The sequence below is a fragment of the Mustela putorius genome, unplaced genomic scaffold (assembly GCF_011764305.1).
Source record: "Mustela putorius furo isolate JIRA1106 unplaced genomic scaffold, ASM1176430v1.1 tig00000596_pilon_pilon_pilon, whole genome shotgun sequence".
NCBI classification, from domain to species: domain Eukaryota; kingdom Metazoa; phylum Chordata; class Mammalia; order Carnivora; family Mustelidae; genus Mustela; species Mustela putorius.
In genome coordinates, this window is record NW_025421428.1 from 15221203 (window position 1) to 15228231 (window position 7029).

A 7029-nucleotide genomic window follows, 5' to 3' on the forward strand; every position below is an offset into this window, starting at 1 on the left:
GAGGAGGAAGCAGGCTCCCCGCTGAGCAGAGAGCCCGATGCGGGGCTCGATCCCAGGACCCTGAGATCATGACCTGAACTCAAGGCAGAGGCTTTAACCCACTGAACCACCCAGGTGCCCCTAGGAATACGCTTTTGTAGTTAATCAAAGTGCACGCTCTGTCAAAGCATCTGAGTTTTTACTGAAGTCTCTCGCCTACTCAGGGTCCCTTTGCTGTCGTAGGGGCTGCTCTGGGTCTGGACAGCTGTTCAGACTTTCCTCATTTCAATGACCTTGACGGCTCTGGGGAGCACAGGACTGGGATTTCGTGGAATGGCCCTCAGCTGGGATTTGTTCAACATGTCCTTTGGACTGGGGGGGCGGTTTCGGGAAGACCCCAGAGCTGAGGTGTCCCTTCTCAGCCCACATGTCAGGTGCACACCATCAGGTGGTAGGCCAGACAGTGACCTTGGTGACCTTGGCGGTCAGCAGAGGTGTGGTAAGCCGGGCTTGCTGGGGCCACCTACCTCGGTGCGTACTGTGCACCCCGAGGGGCATCTGCACAGAGACCCGTCTCCCCGCCCGCTCTGCAGACCAGCGTGGCCCACAGAGATTTATGACCTCAGCTTAGAGTCCGACGTGACCCTGTTTTGCTCACTCTGTTCCACTTTGGGCCCCTGGGGCTCTTTCACCACCCTCAGTGGTGCTCTTTTCGTGGCCCCCAGATACTTTCTTAAGTATATATCTTTTAATTGTGGTAAAGAATATAAAACATAAAATTTACCACCTTAGTGTTTTTGAGCGCACAGCTCAGGGGCGTCAGACACACTCACGCCTCCACGCGGCCACCCCTCCCTCTGTCCCCGGACACTCCACCTTCCCAGATGGAGCCTCTGTCCCCTCTGAACGCTGACCGCTCCCTTCCCCTGCCCAGAGGCCAACGCGCTAACATCTGCGGCTGCCTGCCGCAGCTCAGCGCAGGCGTTACCGTGGGGGCTGGGTCTCCATGGGGCGGGGGGGCGGGGGGAGCCACAACGGGGAGAGTCCTGCCCCCTCACCCCAGGGCAGGGTGCCCAGCCAGTCCCCAGGGTTCAGGCCCCCACACTCTGCAGGACCCATGATGTCCTGGGGTGGCTGGAATATTTCAAAGCTCCTAGTACAACATCCCCAAAACCAGAACCATCAAAAGCTGCTCAGAGGTGCCAAGGCAAGACGCTGTCAGCAGGACGCGAACAAAACAAAATCCGTTTCTTCTAAGCAACGCGTGGCCTCTGCTCGTGAGGTCTAATGCCAGGGGCCTGTTGGCTCCTCTCTGAGAGAGCCCTGGGTCACCCCAGCTGTCAGTGGCTGAGACCTCAGACACCTGGGTCCGGCCCCGTAGGCATCACGTCCGGAATGGAGGCCCCACAGGTTCAAGCCCGAGGACAGGCTGTGAGGGTGACCTGGAAGAGCCCTCAGTCTGCAGCCACCGCGGGGGCAGGCATCAGGGCTTGGAGGAGGTGTGGGGGGGTGACAGCTGACCCCCACAGCCCCGGGGAGGGTGGTCATGAGGGTGACACCACTGGCCCCCTGTGCACTCCCATCAGGGCCTCTGGAAAACTGAGGCTCACAAGGGAGGTGATCTGCAGTCACCCGGAACCTGCCTGCAGATCCCGGGACTCTGTGGGCTGCCCCGTGGCTTTCCCATCCTCGGGGGTCCTGGGGCTGAGACCAGCCCAGGTGCCTGCCCCCAGGCTGGGGGAGGGGGAGGCTGGCTGCCTCTGGGGGTCATTCCTGTGGGGGTTGAGGGAGCCCCTAGGGGCCTCACAAATCCCTCCTCCTCCCACTGGGCTGGTGCGCCACCGACCTTGGCGACCGACCACGGAGGCACCAACCCAGGGACGCCCGGCTGCGAGTGAGTCAGGAACCAGCAGGCTCAGCGCACTGGCCTCTCATCAGCCAGCTGGGGACCTGGCAGGCAGCCCAGGTGGCAACGGTCTGTCCCAACGGGGGGCCACGTGGAACCCAGTAGGGACACAATGTCGGCCCGCCTTCATCCTGTCCCTGTGTGGAGAGCCAGGAGGCCTGGGCCACCCACGCTCCACTCAGCTCCAGGACACCCGAGGAGCATTCTGCCTTCATGACGAAGGATGGTGAGTCCCCACCTCTCCTAGTCACACGGCCTCAGGGGACTGCAGGCAGGACATGCACCCCAGCCCCTCGGCCCGTCCACACCCTGGGCCCCCATCTGCAGGGCAACAGAGCCAGGCTGCAGGGGTGGGTGAAGGGGAGTCAGGAGGGCACAGGGGTCCGGAGTGCAGGGGACACCGGTTCCCGTCGGCCGTAGTGGGTGCCCACGTGGCTGTGCTCGGCCCCTGTCACTCAGGGGCTCACCCCCCACCCCGGGGGAACAAGTCCCACCAAGAGAAGAGCACATGGAGGCACAGAAGGGGGTACCGGCGGCTCGCACCCCCCAACCTCCCGTTCCCCCACCAGGACCCAGACTGTTAGGAAGGTGGCAGGATTTGAAGGGGTCCCCACTTCAGTCATCCAGTTCCGCCATGGACGGGGTCTCCCTGGGATGGCCATGGGGCTTGGGATAGGGGTGGTCATTGGGAGGCCCCAGCCACCCTCCCCTCCCCCTCCCCAGCAAATCTTCCCCCCACACCCCTCCCCACCTCTCTCCTGCCCCCCTCCCCCAGCCACCCTCCCCGACCTCCGACCTCCGTCCCCTCCTCCTCCCCTCCCCCGTCCCAGCCTGGCCCAGAGCCCCCCTCGAAGCCGGCTGTGGGTCGTGGAGGGTCGTGGAGGCGCCTGCAGCTGCACACACTGCATTCAGAGCAGGTCCCTGCCCAGGAGGTGGTGGGGACACAGCGTTCCTAACCCTTACCCTGTCCGCCCTCCCCCCTCCACGCAGGCACTTTCTGCAGAGGCAGCGAAGTTCCCGGACACCACCCCATCCCCAGACACACGCTGTCCAGCCGGCCCCCCGAGGATGCCTTGGCCACCCAGAAGCCCAGAAGGGGTGTCCCTCCTGCGCTGGGCCGAGTGCCCCACGGGGCTTACACCTGCCCATGGCGGACCCCCAACCCCGGGCTGGGCTGGGCAGTGGTTCCGGCCAGCCCTCCGTCCTCTGGGGCCGTTCAGTCCCGGGCTCAGGCCTGACCTGTGTTCAAGAATTGCTCGGCCCCTTCGCCACCTCCGAGATTGTCTTGGAGACACACCTGCAGCTTTGAAGGTTTCGTGCTGAGTCCCCGCCTGTGGCCGTCTCCAGGCCCCGCTTCCTAGGTGTCCCGCGGGCGCTCCCCCGGCACAGCGTCCCCAGGGAGCCGGAGTCCGCATCCTCTCTGGCTTTCCGGGACTCTGGCCTCTGCTCCTCCCCGCCATCCATCTCCCTGCTCTACCCCTTGCCCAAGCCCTGCCCCCTCCAAGCTTGTCCCTTCTCTGGCCTGGCTCATGCTGGACACGTGGCCTGCTCCAGAGCTCCTCCTCCATGAAGCCTTCCAGACTGCTCCTCCAGCATCATCTGGTCAAGGTGGACCTCAGGCGTCCTTCTGGGGACCGAGGGACAGGGTTCCTGACCCACGGCTCACCCACTCACTAGGACCCCCAGCAGCCCTTCCAGGCCAGAAGGTGGGTGTAGAGGCCGGGGCTTGTTGGAGGTCTCCAGACATGCCTGGCAGAGTCAGGACCTGACTGAGCCTTCCACAGTCCCTGATCGTGGAGTCGGTGGAGGATTCACGGGGTGGAGACTAGAGAGCCCCCAGCCCGAGCCTGTCAAGGGCCCAGAGGAGAGGGGCCACGGGGCCTTGGCGTGCGTAGATCAGGTTGGTAAGCAGGGGTTGGGGCGGCAAGGACTGTGAAGGGGCCCGGCGGTGGCCATGTCTCGGGTGCACGGACTGTGAGTAACAGTGTCCTTAGTGGTCGCAGGGAAACACACGCACTATCCCCTCCACGGACCATCTACTGGCTCCCCAGCCACAGCCCTGGGGCCACTGGAGCACCCCCAGTCTAGGAGACCCTTGGAGTCTGCAGGGCCCCAGACCCAGACACCCGTCCCTCACAGATGCACCTCCGATCTGGGATAGGTTGAGACCTGCGCCCATCCAAGAGTAGACACCCTCCAGGGCCACCCAGAGAAGTCCCCACTATTGTGTTGTCATCAGAGCTGCCTTGACCAAGCCCCATGGAGCGATCGAATCAGAGAGGAGTGAAGGGAAGATTGTGGGTGCGGCCAGGGGCCGGGGGACCCTCCTTTCTCTCGAGCTACTGGAGGACCCGGGCTGCCACAGCCCTCAGACCAGGCCCCCGTGGCTCCCAGAGTCTCCCCATGGCTCCCGTGGCAGAGAGGGGTCGCATGTCCCAGCTGGCGCCCGGGCGTGATACCAGGGCAGTAATTCCTAATTAGATAGAACACAAAACTGGGGCTGGGGGAGCGTTTGCCCAAAAGGTTGGACCTTGAGGAGCAAACACATGCCCATCCTGGCGTGGACATGCGGCCATAAAATAGGGACACAGGGAGCCTGGCGGCGAATTCGGAAACCTTCTCCGAGGCCACACGCTCAGAAAGGGGCCGCTTCCTGGAGAGCGAGCGGAGGGGACCGCCTGATTTATCGGCACAGACGCTTTGTAGTACTTGAAATTAATACAAATATTGAATAAAGAATCAAGACGTTTTATCTGTAATGCAAAGAGCATCACATTGCCTATATTTTTATTACTGAAAAATTGGAAGCAGGAAGAAATAGTGATGTCAGCCACTGGATAATTGACAGAGATACCCATTCCGGTTACATGCCGCGCTCCACCATCTCGCTCTGCCCCGAACACAGAAGCTACGTGCCACCTCTTCCGGCGGCTTGCAGAGCCTGCTCTGCACTGTGGCGTCTAATACTGCCCTGTTCTCAACAGCACAGGGAAGTGATTAAATAAGAAATAAATTTGGCTGTCACTGCATTTAAAATCAAATCAAGGATCATTTGTCACCCCAAATGAACCGGCTCTCCTTCCCTGCCCATAAGTAGGCCGCTGTTTGCCGAACCATTTAGAAATGTATATAGAGTAAACTCGGCGCATAATGGCTTGTACTGAATATGATCTTTATGGGGCTGCCGTGCGGAGCTGCCGGTGGAGTCATCAGCAGCACATGGCTTTTTTAATTTAAAGTTATAGGTACGAGACTTCGCAGATCCGTCTCAGACGGAGCCCCGTTGGTGGAGGCCCGCAGCGTCACATGGGGGCCGCAGTCCCGGGACTCCTCCTGCTCCCGCCACCTGCCCCTGGTGGGAGGAGGGGCCGAAGCAGGACAGAGGGTGCCTGTCCCGTCCCAACCCTACGTGCACCCATCCGCCAGGGGCAGCAGGGCCCGGAGGAGACCAGGAGTCGACCCAAAGCGGCTTGCCTTTCTCACACAGAGAGAGCATCTGCGGCCGGGGCGCTGGCTGAGAAGCAGGGTGGGCAGTGGGACTAGGAGTGGGGATCCCAGGCGGGACCCAGACGGCTGGGCTACAGTGGCTTCCTGAGATGGGGCTCAGGGGGCCTCCTGAGAAGGTAGGGCACCCCCCAGCCTGAGGTGACCTTTACAAGAGTTCTCAACACCGACATTTCACGGGGTTTCGTACTATAAGGGGTCGAGGTGCAGGAAAGACACTAGCCCCTCGCCCTGGCCCTCTGGGACCAGACAATTCAGGGAAGAAGCAGGAGGAGGTGACTCCGGAGCTTGGCTGGGGGCTGGGGAGAGCGTCCCTTTCTGCTAGGCCCAGAGAACTGGTCCACAAACCCTGGAGCGGGCCTGTCTCCTGCCCCCAGGCTGTCCCCTTGGGCTCCGCGGCCCTCCCCTCAAGGCTGCCCCCCACCAGGTGTCAGCGGCTGAGACGCTGGCACCAGCACCATTCACCACGGGCTGTCAGTCCTGCCCTTTCTCCCCTGCCACTGCCCACCCCCACCCCCGACCCCTGACCCAGGGAAAGTCAAGCCTAGAGCCTGCAGGAGGGGTCCCGGGGCAGGGCGGGGGTTGGTGAAGGGGGCTGGGAAGGGGTGGCCAGGGCTGGAGACAGCCCCCTGCAGCCTCTCCCTCGACCCCCACGGCTGTGGTTGCAGCAGCATCCTCTGCCCGGCCAATGCCAGCCCCCAGTAAGGGCAGGAGTCGCCTGGCAGTCGCTCCTCGTGGGGAGACTGAGGCCAGGAGAGGAGCGGAGAGCTGGAGAAGTGGACAGAGAGGGTCAGACTGGATGGAAGCAGGGCTGGCCCGGCCAGCTGTGAGCCTGAGCCCTGCTCTGCCCCTGACTTCCGAGACCCCCACACGGTCCTGCAGGGCTGGATGTGGCCCAGCGGCTCGGCAGGGCGGTCCGGTGAGCGTCCCCGGAGGGCGCTGGCCCAGGGCGCTGGCCCAGGGCGCTGGGGTTAGTGTCCCCTCCTCAGGGGCCTGCTGGGCTCAGATGTGCAGCAGAAGCTCAGACATTCATTGCTCTGCCCTTCCGCAGCACGTTTACCGGCTCCTGGAAGGAAACTCGGCCAACAACCGCGATTGTAGACTCCATCCTTGTGAGAAGATTATGTTTGACCAAAAGCCTTTTGTTAGCTCATTATTTCACATTTTCTCCTCCCTCAAAGAAACCTTTTATTCTGGCCCTAATTTTTAAATGTTCAAAGGAATACCGATTATGCTTGGGTCTGTACAGGCGGGCACGGGACCGGCCCGAGGGGACAGGATGCTCCTGACCCGAGGTGCAGGGCCGGCCCCCGCAGGCTCAGGGGCCCCCCTCCTTCCTCCCAGGGACGGTTCAGGGTGTACAGGAGGCTTCTGTGCTTCCCGCCGCTGGGGACTCACCGTCAGCCCAAAGGGATGCTCCTCCCCCATTGGGGGGCCCCTCGGAGCCCGCAGGGATGGTGAGGCATGGCCCTTAGGGGACCTGTGGGATGAGCAGCCCCGTTGTCTTCGGCCTGGGGCAGAGGCAACGGGGCAGGCTCGGGAGCTGAGCGCCCCGGGCCTTGCTTCCTCGGAGGCCGGGGAACACCATGGGGGCTTTGTGGTTGCCTTCTGCTGGGTACCCGAGCGCGGGCCTCACAAGC